Source organism: Lactuca virosa, chromosome 5, assembly GCF_052849685.1.
Source record: "Lactuca virosa cultivar CGN04683 chromosome 5, Lactuca_virosa_CGN04683_v6, whole genome shotgun sequence".
Taxonomy (NCBI): Eukaryota; Viridiplantae; Streptophyta; class Magnoliopsida; order Asterales; family Asteraceae; genus Lactuca; species Lactuca virosa.
The window spans coordinates 176791612-176805889 of NC_136430.1; positions in this window are offsets into that span (position 1 = coordinate 176791612).

Consider the following 14278-nt stretch of genomic DNA (forward strand, 5'->3'; position numbering starts at 1 on the left):
TCCAATGAGTGTAATAGATAAATTTCCAATAAATCAAAAGGTTGCACATATTCGAAAATTTGTTAACATTCGAAAGTATGAGAATTCACACCAAGTGGTGAATGATCAAAAACTTAACAATGTTCGAAAATAAACGAATAGTCAACAAGTTCCAAACAAAACTTTCAAATCAAAAGTTACATTTACTCCACAAAAGCCAAATTTTCCAAATCCTTCAATCACAAAACCAACAAGAGTTTCGTGTTCAAATGAAAAATCAAAAATTCATTCTATCAACAACTGGCTTGAAGGACAAGGCAAAAGGTATCAGTCTGGGAGGTTTTCTCAAGTCCAGATCAAAACAGCTTATGAGAAGTATTTGAATGAGTCAACAACTAGAAGTTTATCTTCTCAAGATTCAGAAAATCCGAAACAGAGATGGAAACCAATCAACAAATTCACAAGAATTGAGAAGCCTGAGGTGCAATCTAATGAAAGTCCAAAACTATCGAAAAATTATATTTCAATATCTTTAGATAATGATGTTGATTTAATTGATAGTATGACTGCAAAAATTTGAACTTGGGTTTTTAATTCTAAAATTCACTCCTTGTTTCAAACTAATAACCAAGGACCCAAAAAGTCTTGGGTACCTAAATTCTTTCATTAAATGCAGGTACTTTGTGACGAGCAATATGATACAAAGTGGTATATTGATAGTGGTTGCTCACGTCACATGACTGGAAGGAAGGACAACTTAAGAGATTTTCGAAGTCTTGAAAATGCTGGGGTGGTGAAATTTGGTAATAATAAAAAATGTCAAGTGAAAGGATATGGCAAAGTAACGAATGGGCAATTCACAGTAAATCGCGTTGCATATGTGGAAGGTATTCAACTTAACTTGATTAGTGTTTCACAATTAGTTGTGGGCACTGGAAATCAAGTGGTGTTTAACGAAGAAGGGAGTATAATCTCAAAAGTCAAGACGAATGAAGTATTGCTAAAATCGAAACGATATGGCGATATGTTCACACTCGATATTAAACCAATAATGGGCAAACCATCTGTTTGTCTACTTTCGAAAGCTTCAAGTGATGTCAGTTGGTTATGGCATAGACGTTTATCACATTTAAACTTTCGAAATTTAAACAAGCTGGTTATAGAAGATTTAGTTCGTGGTCTTCCTATGTTAAAATTTGATAATAATACTCTTTGTGCAGCTTGCGAACAAGGAAAACAACATCGCAAAGGACATCCTGTCGTGATAGACTCAAAAATTGTTGAACCATTGGAACTTCTTCATATTGACCTTTGTGGACCTTCGGCCGTTGAAACAATTAACAAGAAACGACACATTTTGGTTATAGTTGATGATTTTTCACGGTTCACATGGGTATTTTTTCTCAGGTTAAAATCTTAAGTAGCTCAAACAATGATTGATTTTATCAAAAAGATAGAGATGAGTCTGAAAAAGAATGTTCGTCGAATAAAGAGTGATAATGGCACTGAGTTTAAGAATAAGATGCTGGATTCGTTCTTAACTGAAAAAGGAATTTCGCATAATTTCTCATCACCATATACACCACAACAAAATGGTGTTGTTGAAAGAAGAAACTGATCATTGTGTGAGGCAGCAAGAACAATGTTGACATATGTGAATCTTCCTCAATATCTATGGGCTGAAGCCGTTTCAACAGCATGTTTCACTCAGAATCGTTCTTTTATTCATAAAAGATTTAATATCACTCCTTATGAAATAATAAATAATCGGAAACCTAATGTCAAATTTTTTCATGTTTTTGGTTGCAGATGTTTCATCATGAATCTTAAAGATAATCTTTCAAAGTTTCAAGCTAAAGCTTATGAGGGCATATTTTTGGGATATTCGCATACTTCTGTTGCATATCGAGTGTTGAACAAACGAACTCGCAAAGTTGAAGAAACTTTTAATCTCACCTTTGATGATTACTATGTTAAACAAGTCGAAAGAAAGTTTGACCAAAAACCAATTCTTGCTGAATCAAACAATCAAACTGAGAATAATAATACAATTGATTTTGATTATGATCTCATTTTTGGTATTCCAGATAGGGCAATTGATGCTGAAGTTCATGCTGATGATAATCAAACACCCGACTCATCAAAACATACTGATGATTCAACACTCACTTCGGATACTACTGAAAATGGCGAAAGTATGCTAAATGTTCGTATGGATGGGGAGCATACGTCTATTCCTCTAAATGTTGAGGGGGAGCATCCTTTCGAGGGGGAGAAGAGTAGTATGAATCATGAATTTGAGGGGGAGCATCAAAACGATAATCGTGTTGAGGGGGAGCATGATGATACAGATGCAATTAATATTGATCAAAACGATAATAATGTTGAGGGGGAGCATGATGATACAGATGCAATTAATATTGATCAAAATGATGAATTTCATGAATTTGATGATAATATTTCTGTGGCAGGTACTGAAAATGAAGAAATGTACGAAGATGCACCATTGGAATTTGATCCAGCATATCCACCACTTGAGAAATGGACAAAGAATCATCCAAAAGAGCAAGTTATAGGAAATCCACAAGATGGAGTTTTAACAAGAGCTCAAATTCGTGCGAAAAATGAGGTACTGAATACGAATCAAGAATTTTGCATGTTTAATGTTTTTATTTCGAAAATAGAGCCAAAAACAGTTAAGAATGCTATGGAACACTCAGATTGGGTTGTTGCTATGCAATCTGAACTTGCTGAATTCGAACGAAACAAGGTTTGGAGACTTGTTCCAAAACCTGATGATGTTTCGATTGTCGGGCTAAAATGGATTTTCAAAAATAAAACCGACAAAGATGGCAATATTATTCGAAACAAAGCCAGACTTGTTGTTAAAGGATATTCACAACAAGAAGGAATCGACTATGAAGAAACTTTTGCCCCTGTCGCAAGACTCGAGGCTGTTCGTATATTTCTGGCTTATGCAGCTCACAAAGACTTTGATGTTTATCAAATGGACGTGAAGTGTGCATTTTTAATTGGAGAGCTTAAAGAAACAGTTTATGTGGAACAACCCCCAGGTTTTATTAAAGAAGAATATCCTGATCATGTTTATATTTTAGATAAGGCAATTTATGGGTTAAAACAAGCACCACGAGCATGGTATGCAACTCTTACTTCATTTTTGAAACAATCTAAATTTAAACAAGGATCTGTTGATCCCACATTATTTCGAAAGAAAGTTGGGGATCATCTAATGCTTGTTCAAATTTATGTTGATGATATTATTTTTGGATCAACTGACCCTGCCTTATCTAGAGAATTCGAAAATTTGATGAAGAGTAAATTCGAAATGAGCATGATGGGTAAAATCCACAATTTCCTTGGGTTAAATATACGTCAAAGCAGAGAAGGAATTTTCATTAACCAAAAAAATACACGAAGAATTTGCTTGAAAAGTTTGGAATGACTAATAGCACTAAGCTAAGAGTACCAATAGCAGTAGGAACGAACTTAACACCTTCGTTAGATTCACCTGCTGTTGATCTTACTTTGTTTCGAAGCATGATAGGTTCTTTACTTTATTTAACTGCAAGTAGACCTGATATCATGTTTACTGTGTGCAATTGTGCAAGGTATCAAGCAAATCCAAGAGAACCACATTTAACAGCTGTAAAGAATATTTTTCGTTATCTTAAAGAAACAGTTTTGGGATTATGGTATCCTTCAAAATCTGGATTTTTCATTCAAGCCTTTTCGGATTCAGACCTTGGTGGATGTACTCTCGACAGAAAAAGTACAAGTGGCGGATGTCAATTTCTCGATGGCAAGTTGGTGAGCTGGCAGTCGAAAAAGCAAACATGTGTATCAATTTCAACAGCTGAAGCAGAATATGTAGCTGCTGCTGCTTGCACATCACAAATTATATGGATTCAAAGTCAATTGCGTGATTATGCAATTAATATGAAAAAGATTCCTTTGTACTGTGATTCACAAAGTGCTATTCGCATTTGTCATAATCCAGTACAACATTCGAAAACGAAACACATTGCTCTTCGTTATCATTTTATAGAAGATGGTAACATTGAAGTTCATTTTGTCAAAACTACTAATCAACTTGCTGATATTTTCACTAAACCACTTGATGAAAAATATTTTGTGAGAATTTTAGCAGGTTTGGGAATGTTAGATGTGAATTCGGTACCAGGATCAAATACTCAAAATTAACGAAATGTTGTTGGTGAATAAGGTGTCGATTCAGAGGAATGTTGTCCTAACCATTCAGAGGTTACTGTGCGTTAAGAGGCTTCGACACGCTTCGTTTTCGTATATTGAAACTAAATCTTTTCGCGTGTATGATACTATCATTTCTTTTCATTTGTTTAAAATTTTGTTCAACTGAAAAACCAAAAATATTTTTATTTCTTTGCATTAATTTTCGAAAAATCAAAAATATCAAAAAGATTTTCTTTTATTGCTTGTTTTATTTTTCGAAAAATTCAAAATCACAAAAATATTTTTTTTAAAATAGAAAATTCAAAAAGATTTTTGATTACCCTGTTATTTTTTTTTCAGGTCTTCAAGAACAATTTTCACGATAATTCTTCAAAGGGTCATGCTTGTGTTTCTATAAGAAGGTAATTCTCTTAAATCTTTGTACTAGTTAAGATGTCCCTAGAAGCATACTGCTGCATGTCGACCCAAGCCTCAACTGACTCTATGTGTGTTATGAAAACCTTAATGAAAATTTTCATATGAAAGTTTCTTCCAAATTAGGCTTACATTCGCATTAGTCCAATGAGCTACCTTACTCTTCTCAAATGAGTTAAGAGTTATCTGTTTGGTCCATATATAACAAAGGTACATTCGAATCTTAACCAATCTTTTTCATCACAAAATTTCTTAACACTTTTCACACACAAAGACACATGTTCAAGTGGTCATTGATCAAACCAATTGTGACTTAAACATGTCAAAAATCTGTGTTAATGATCTTAAATCATGAGACCGTGATGCAAGTGAAACCCAAATATCCGAACTTAATAAGGAATTGACGGGGAACTTTGTTCCAGATTCTTACGAAACACTTGTTTCTGTACCCAAGTTTCGTATACTCCATATCACATTCTTTCTTATGAGTGGTTTTGATCAAATGTTCGAAACCCACGACATTTGTTTCCCAACGAAATCCAGCTTAACTATTTTTCTTTGAATGTGATTTCAGTGTGAGTATCAATTCTTTTCTCTAGTCACTTTCACAAATTTTACAAAGCCACTTGTCACTGACTACACTGGTCAAACAAGTAATTTCGTTTACAATTTCTCACCTTATGTTTAGGTTGATATGTAACGAAATTCATAAGCCACCCATTGAAGCCTTGAAAAAGAAGCCCTTTGATACTTCTTTAAAAGTATTCGATTGTAATTCACGGGAAAATGCACAAGCTGTTAGTTATCTCTTGATAATTAACGAAGCAACCTTTGCCTGGGGTTTAACTTCTTTTGTGTCAACATATTTGACATCACATATCCAAATTTTTTTTTAATTTGCTTCTTATCCTTTTTCATTCAATCACTACACTCACGAAATCCTTGAGGTTCTAAGTAATACCAACTTAGGCTGATGATTTCACAAGACTGGCAAATGACTTCGTTTCGAATCCCAAAAACGAATGAGCCCAACCTCAAATATGAAACGTTTGATCTTATCCACAAGTACTCATGAACAGTCTCAAAGTAACCGTTTGGTACCTTGGCCCTAGTTTCAAGGAACTTTATATGACATAGCTACAATAACGGCTACTGGTGCGCGTTTCAAGGGATAATGTGATCTACTTCTTAATGACAAACGGTTCACATTACTTTGGGCTTACTTATAAAAGGAAAATCTTCTTTCTTTTTGAAATCACGCGTTCAAGAATTCACAGAAGATCAAAAAGCCCTAATATCTTTTTGAAAGCTTCCAATCAATATTCAAATGGCTGCTGTTCAGAATTCCACTAACGACGAAATTGCATCCCAACCTCTGATGACGATACAAAGCACAAATTATCAGGTTGAATCAAATGTCTCGTTGTATCCAGAAGAGCTCAAGATGCTGATAGTTGCATTGAAAAGATCAGTTCTTGCTACCGCTATGTTTAAATCTTTCACAGTTCCACTAACTTGGTTGTCTATGGCTGCATCTACTACTTCATTCAATAAAGGAACTGATGTAATCACTTTCAACTTAGTAAATGAGAAACGCATTCGTCTCAACAAGAAGATGTTCTCACAGTTCTTGGAGCTTCCTAATTCCCCACCCTTTTTCAAACCTTCTAACCCTCAGATTGTGCATATGTTTAACGAGATGGGTCACCAGCCACCACTCGAAAAGATAAGTGATTTCAAAAAGTCTGGGCTTCCCTGTATCTGGAATTTCTTGTTTGGGATTTTTCTACGATGTTTAATAGGAAGAAAAGTGGGTCTTGACAAGGGAAGACAAGAAGTTTATGCTATGGTCATGGGTTTATATTACGACTTGAGTGTGGATTATGCCACTCAGTTGTGGATCGAATTCACGAAAAGCTTAGAACGTACAAGTGTGGCTAAGGGAATTTCTTGTGCTAGATACTGGAGTTTAATTTTGGAGAAGGTGTATGAGAAAGAAGGAATTCAAGTTCCTCAGGGTGAAGAAATTGCTGAGTTTACGAAGTTTCAATTTCCAAAGAATGTTCAAGATGATGAGCAAATTTTTACAAGTGTTGCAAGAATTCCAGATGCAATGCTCAAGAAGGTGAATCCTACGAACAAGATTCTTGTAAAGTATTTGCAGACGATGAACCCTGATGTTGAAACTGGGGTGTTACTTGAAATCGAAGCTGGCTCTTCCAAGCCATCAACGAAAACGAAGTCTAATAAATCTTCGCCCAAGAAAGTTGAGGGTGATGAGAAGAAGAAAGTAGAAGAGAATGACGCTCAGCCTTCGAAAGAAGTTGTTCCTTCAAAATCAGGAATTCTTAAACGGATTCATATGAAATCATCTAAACAAACTTCGTCTGATGACTCTCCGATGGTTCGTAAGACTCAGGTTAGCAGTAAAGGAGTGGTAGTTCGTGAAATACCTGCTCCTGTTTCACCGTTATCCAAAAAGATACGTGCTCATGATGTTGCGAAGCACAACACACAAAAACGGTACAAGCAAAAGCTTGTAATAAGAGATGATTCCTCAGACAACGAAGTTGTTCATGATACTCCTATTGCTTCGACTTCTATGCTAATCTCAACACCTATAATCTCTTCAATTTCGAATGTTTCTATCATTTCTCCTACTCCAACCATTCCACTCGAAAAATTGGTAACCAAGTCTTCACAACCTATTATTCTTTCTTCTTCATTACCACCTATTACTTCAACTTCGTTTGTTTCATTACCACCACCCATCTCAACTTCTACTTCATCTCCACTGTTTGAAAACTATCCTTTAACAACCAATTACTACTCTTTTTCCATCACAATCCACAGACACACCCAAACATCATTCTGATGATGAAACCGAAGGAGGAGGTTTTAGAGGAACGTTCGACGAATTGCATTTTGATTCGGAAGAGGAGGAGATTCCTGATCATATGTTAATGTCAGGAAAACAGTTCAAAATCTTGAACAGGAAGTTAAATTCACTTCTTCAGTCTCAAGCTGATTCAGGAGCAAAACATTCGGTTTCGGGTCTTGAAGTTGAATTAATGATAAAGGCAGTTGAACGAAGACTTCATGAGAAGATAGATCTTTCTGATCAAAATAATGAGCTTCGTATCAAGACTAAGACATGAAATTTTGAAGGGGCCTTAAAGGATTTGAAGGCTGTTGCGAAGGAACGTCATATTCTCTTCGTACAAGATGTCAAAAAGGTTCGTGAAGATGTCAATTTGAAACTCGAAGAGTTGAAGAAGGAAGTCTCTCAGGAACTCATGAATATGAATTCTCAGTACAATTCACTTCAAGAGAAGGTTGATATAATTGCTGGGGCAGTTACAAATTTTGTCAAAACTTTTCAAGACGCAATGCCGAAGTTTGAATCTAAAGCAACTGAAGATAACAATCAGCTTGCGAAATTGCAGTCTCTTCTTGAAGAGTTAAAAGAAGTTGTTTCGAAGCCTACTCCAACTTCGTTTTTAACTCCTGAGTTCCTTACTCAGAAGTTGAATTTACTTGATCAGGTTATTCAGAAGGCGGTTGCTCCCATTTCCAAGTTTGCTCAAATGTTGCCATAGAATGCCCCACTTGTTATCACAGGGGTGCAAGGGGGAGAAACGAAAGTGAGCAAAGGAGTAAATGTGAATAGAAAGGGAGAAGGAGAGAAGATAACAACTGGCGATTCGAAAGTTGTTGGAAAGGTGTTCTCTACACAAATTCCTGTTTCAATTCCAGTGAAGTCTCATACTATTTCAACAACAATTGTTACCACAAAACCTTTTACAAAACCAAAAGGAATTGTGATTGATTCAGCTACAGAAGGGGGTAGTTCAAGTTCCTTAAAACCAAATTCAGATTCGAAAGACAAAGGGAAAGGTGTGCTAGTCGAAAAGTCTAAAGAAGAAAAGAAAGCAGAGGTGGAGGCTGAAATCGAACTTCAAAGGCATATTCAAAGTATTCTGAGGTTGAGAGAAAATGATCCACCTGGAATGGACAAAGGTGATCCCAAAAAGTTGTATTCGTATGAATCAATCGAATCGAGAGTTGCATTCAATCATATGTATGCTTTCGAAAAGAAACCAAGGAAAAGCTATTCGATTGCTAACACTGATTTTTGTCAGTTGGACTTTCCGATAAACGAAATGATGTTTATCACTACTCAATACAAGATTAGTGAGAAATTCAAAAACCCAGATGATTATACACACATGAAAATTCGTTTTCATGCTGTACTTGGAAAAGAGCAAGATGAAGTGTGGTCTCTGATCAAGATCAAGAAAGTTGTTGCTATTAAGAAAGATGTCTTGTTCGAAGACATGATACAAAATTTCAGGTATCATGTGATTCGTGCAAACAATCAAGAAATCGATTTCAATATTGCAGACTTCCCTCTAATGAACTTGAATGATCTTATTCAAGTTGCATTACTTTTAAAAGAAATGGAGGCATCACAACTCAAGGGTACAGACAAAGAAGTGTTCAGACTAGGTCTTGCTCACATTAAAATCTTCATTGACAATTATTATGATTGTCTTGCCCTGACTGACGAAGAGTTGGCTTCGAGTATGGATAAGAAAGTCTCTGTTGCAATGGAACTTTCAAAGTCACAAGCAGAGTTGAAAAAGTATGCTGATGGAGAGATATGTTTAAAACCGTTTGGTTTAGTGTTTGCTGGGAAGGACACTAAAGGAAAGGCTAAGAGATTTCTCTTTCAAGTTGCTGAAATCGAAAGATATACAACGTCACAATATACGAACTTTATTGTTCGTATGAACAACTACTCGAAAAACAATGATGGTGACAAGAAGGAGTTAAAGAAGGTATTAAAATGGTATTCTGAGATACGAAGGATGATGCACTTAGCTGCTCAGATTCTCATGAATTGAGTAGTTCGACTCGTTTACAAAGGGGGAGATTGTAAGGGTCAATGTCTTGTATAGAGTCGAATTGTGTAGTCTATTTCGTATGTAATGTATTTACTAAGTCACTTTTGTACGAAGCGTAATGGTTCCAGACTTAGTATTTTTTGTACTCTCATGTTTCCTATAAATAGGGACTGAGCTTTGGTTTAGACTAAGAGTTTTCTAGATTTCGTAGTCTACTTTTGTAATCAAGCTTATTGAGAGTAATAGAAACTTCAAAGTCTTATTTACTTTCTGAGTTCATTACATTGATTGATCTTGTTCTTAATCGATTTCTCATATACAATTCATCTACAAATACTTTTGTGAAGGCATGTTGCCATGGGAAAGGAGACTTCTTAATGCTTCAAGTGGAGGATCTATTGTGGACAAGACCCCAACCGAAATTCAAGAATTGATAAAGAATATGGCTGAAGATTCAAAGCACACTTCTCAAGAAGACAGGTGGTACACGGATGCACCCCGGGTTGTAAAAAAAGTCCAAACTCCTCAATTTGAAGCTCAATTATCCGAGCTTACAAAAGTGGTAATGATGCTAGCTAAAGACAAAGGTGTGCAACCCACACCCCGCCCTTACGGTATTTGCACTCAAGTGGGACACCCAACCGATATGTGCCCACAACTTCAAGAAGAAGATTATGAAGAAGCAAAAGCCATGGGAGGCTACTCCGGGTCAAATCAAAGAGGATATGAGCAGCCACGAGGTGATCAAAGATGGAACAACAATCAAGGTTGGGGAGAAAATCAACAGGGAAGTTATCAACCAAGTCAACCACATCAATACCAACAAAGACCACCTTTTCCACTACAGAACTTTCAGCCAAGGCAGCCACAACACCCTCCTCAACAAGCGGGTTCATCAAGTATGTCCCTAGAGGACAAAGTGAAGATTTTGGCAAATAGTACACAAGCTTTCCAACAAGAAACAAAAGCAATCATAAAGAACTTAGATCAACAAGTTTCATAGCTTGCTACTTCCATAAGCAAACTAGAATCTCAAGGAAAGTTGCCAGCCCAAACAGAAAAGAACCTAAGGCACAACATGTGTGCCATCACATTGAGAGGCAGAAAGATTTACAATGGTCCAAAAGTGTCTGTTGATCAAGAGGAAGAAGAAATAGTGGTCGAAGTGGCAACCCAAGAAGAGAAAAAAGAAGATAAAACAACCGAAAAGAAGCCTTTCGTCACTGAATCTAAAGCCACACCTGCTCCATTTCCCGAAAGATTAAAGAGCACGAAGAAACGGGAGGAGAGTGAGATCATGAAAATATTCAAAAAAACATCCCACTCCTCGAGGCCATCAAGCCGGTACCTAGATATACAAGCTTCCTTAAGGATCTTTATGTATCAAAAAGAAAATAAAAGGAAACCAAACTATAACAGTCGGGGAAAATGTATCTGCGGTTTTGCTAAAGAGGATGCCCCCGAAGTGCAAGGATCCCGGTGTCTTTACCGTGCCTTGCAAATTGGGGAATCTTTATGTACCTCGAGCCATGCTCGATCTAGGTGCATCTATAAATGTCCTTCCATATTCTATTTTTAAATCAATTGGTGTAGGAACATTGAGCAAAACCGGTGTGATCATCCAACTTGCCGACCGGTCAATAGTACACCCAAAAGGTGTACTAGAGGACGTGTTGGTGCAAGTCAATGAATTTGTTTTCCCGCCTGATTTTTATGTTCTAGATATAGGAGATGATGACTCTCCAAGTTCAAGTTCCATAATTTTGGGTAGACCTTTTCGTAAAACTTCTAAAACAAAAATTGATGTCTATAACGGAACTTTAACTATGGAATTTGATGGTGAAGTTATCAACTTCAATATTCATGAAGCAAAAAAGGTTCCTTCTGATGTTCAATCTGTCAATCTTGTGAATATGATCCATCCCTCAAATAAAAAAGTTTTAAACTTGTCTAACAATGAATTTCTAGAGTTAGTTTTGTCATGAAAACTAGACAGGAGCAAAGCCAAAGAACTTGCAAAAGAGTTCGATATAAATAACGAGGTGTTGGAGATTTTGGAGTTTACTGATGACAAGAAGCATACGAGAAGGTTGATGTGTTGGAAAGGACCACATACTTAGAATGAAGCACATTCAGGGGCCAAGTCGAGCCAACGACTTAAAACAAGGGCGGCTAACCAGGAGGCAACCCGGGGGTATTTTTGTCATTTTTTCGTTTTTCGCATTTCATCGTTTTTAATTGTTCCAAACGACTTTTCAGCTTTCATATAATTATCAATGAGTTTCCAAAAAAGAAAAAATGAATTTTGATTACCGGAAGGTGCCAAAACCGAAAATCGCAAAAATTTACACAACGTTTGACACGACCCGTGTCGTTTTTGACCATATTTGACACGGGGCCGTGTCCAAAAGTTGGCCAAAAAAATCTTGTCTGGGAATGACATGGGGCCGTGTCCGACGCACTGTAAGGTTAAAAAAATCGGATTTTGCTCATTCTTTCACCGCACCCAATGCCTTCACTCATTTTCTCTCCACTTTTCTTCCCTAAAACCGATTTCACTCTTAAACCACCTTAGATTCCTCAATTCCAAGTGAAATCATCTCCCAAGTTATGAAATTTCTTTCCCTACACTTCATCTTCTTTATCTTGAAGCTCTTTGTTGGACCTTTCATGGTGAATTCGGGTTTTTCTCACAAACCCTAGGTCCGGAAATTGACCATCAATTGTGTTAATTTGCTTGCTTTGTTTTGTAGGATAAGCTTGGGAGGACAAAGGAGGAATCTTCACCACAAAAGTCACACATTCAAGCACAAATCCGATATACTCCTTCCAATACTTATTTAGTTTCTTGAAATTGTTCAAAGTTTGTATCTTTGTGTGATTATTGGTAGTTATTGATGGGCAATTTGATTTGGAATTAGTTCTCTATTGCCTTTGTGCATTTGAAACCCATGGCACCCAAAACTTCAAAAAAGAGTAAAGTCCCGCCCCTCTCCAAGCATCGAGGACGATGCTTAGTTTTAAGCTTGGGGAGGGGTATGAGGTATTTCATGTTGCATGGTTTTACTTGTCTAAAGAAAATAAAAAAAAATGTATTTTATTCTATTTTTGTTTTGATCCAATCCCAAGCAACTGAATCTTCTTAAAACAGTTGAGTTGATAAGTTAGTCGTATGCCTTGAGATTAAACCTGCTCGTTCTTCATTATTACCTTACAGCAGTCAAATTACACACGTGCACACCTCCTGAAGCTATTCGTGCAAAATAGAAAAGAAAAGGTTTTCAACACCGAAGCATAGCGACAGGTAGGAGTCAATATTTGGGACATGTGACCGGTCTTATGAGTAGTAAGTGCTCAATTGAACCCAAAATGCCAAATTCAAGAAATCATAAAAAAAAGATAAAATTTCATTGACCCGAGCCTTCCAGCACTCTAAAAAGTCTTTTCTGCTTATTCCCTTTTAAATACCTTGCTTGGGGACATAATTTCCAACTATACTTACGGGCCTTTGCGTGTTGACGTCAGTCCCCCGAGAAAAATGTCTTACAAGCCTCTCACGGTAATAGACTGTGAGATGTCCACAATAGAAAAATGAAGGACAAAAATATAAAGAGATAAGCCTAGCAAATAAATTGAAAAAAAAAACAATAAAAAAACAATAAATAAGTAAATAAATAATAAACAAAAAATTAATATATATATATATATATATATATATATATATATATATATATATATATATATATATATATATATATATTAAAAAATAAAAAATAAAAAAAAATTATTATTAAGTTAATCTGTGACCTTTGGGATTCGAATAAGTAAACTCCGACGGGTGTTCTACACCTAATCGCCTAAAGTTGAATTGTTTGGGACTGATTAGGTTGAAAGTTCGCTACAAGGGTTCCATAGAAAGTCATGAACATAATAATAACAAAAAATATAGATATGTATAGGTATCCAAATAAAGCTAATCTGTGGCCTTTGAGGTTTGGGCAAGTAAACCCGATGGGTCTCTTTAAATCTAGCACACTAAGGTCATCTGGTCTTGATGTGTTAGTTGGAATCCCATTACATGGATTTCAAAGAAAGCAATGAGATTTATTTGTAGAAAAATATAATTAGATAGTTTGTATATATTTATGTTTATATTTTAATTGAATAATATGTTTAGGAAAAATGTTTGGCTGCCAAAAGATTCCTTTGGACTTGGACTTGAACTTATGACATTGCGACTGACCGTTAATTACTTTGACTGGTGTAAGTGGTTTGAAATTTATAACCAATCTGGGTAAATTTTAGGGAATTCTTAGAAAATATTTTTTAGAAAAAGATTGTTGTTAATCAACAAATAGCTGGAGTCGGTCATTGTTTTATTTTGTAAAACAAAGATGATTGAGCATGTTTTTGTCACATATGTTTTCACGAGAGTAAGACCATAATTTGTTTCATGAATTGACTTGATGCTATTAAAAGTGAATAAGTGTTGTAATCTTCGATTCTGTTGAGTTGTATTAGGGAGTGGCTAAAAGTATTATTTTTAATGAAAATGTGTTTGTGGGTCCAGAGCCAAGTTAGCTCAAGGCACGACAGATATATTCTAGACTATTTGAAAAAAAAGGTGAATTGGGTTGGATTATTTTTGTTTTGTTATGTTTTGTTTGATTCATGTCATTGTACTCAAAAAACAAAAAGATCTAGACTTTTATTTTCTTCTTTTCTTCTCTCCAGTTTATGTCTATATT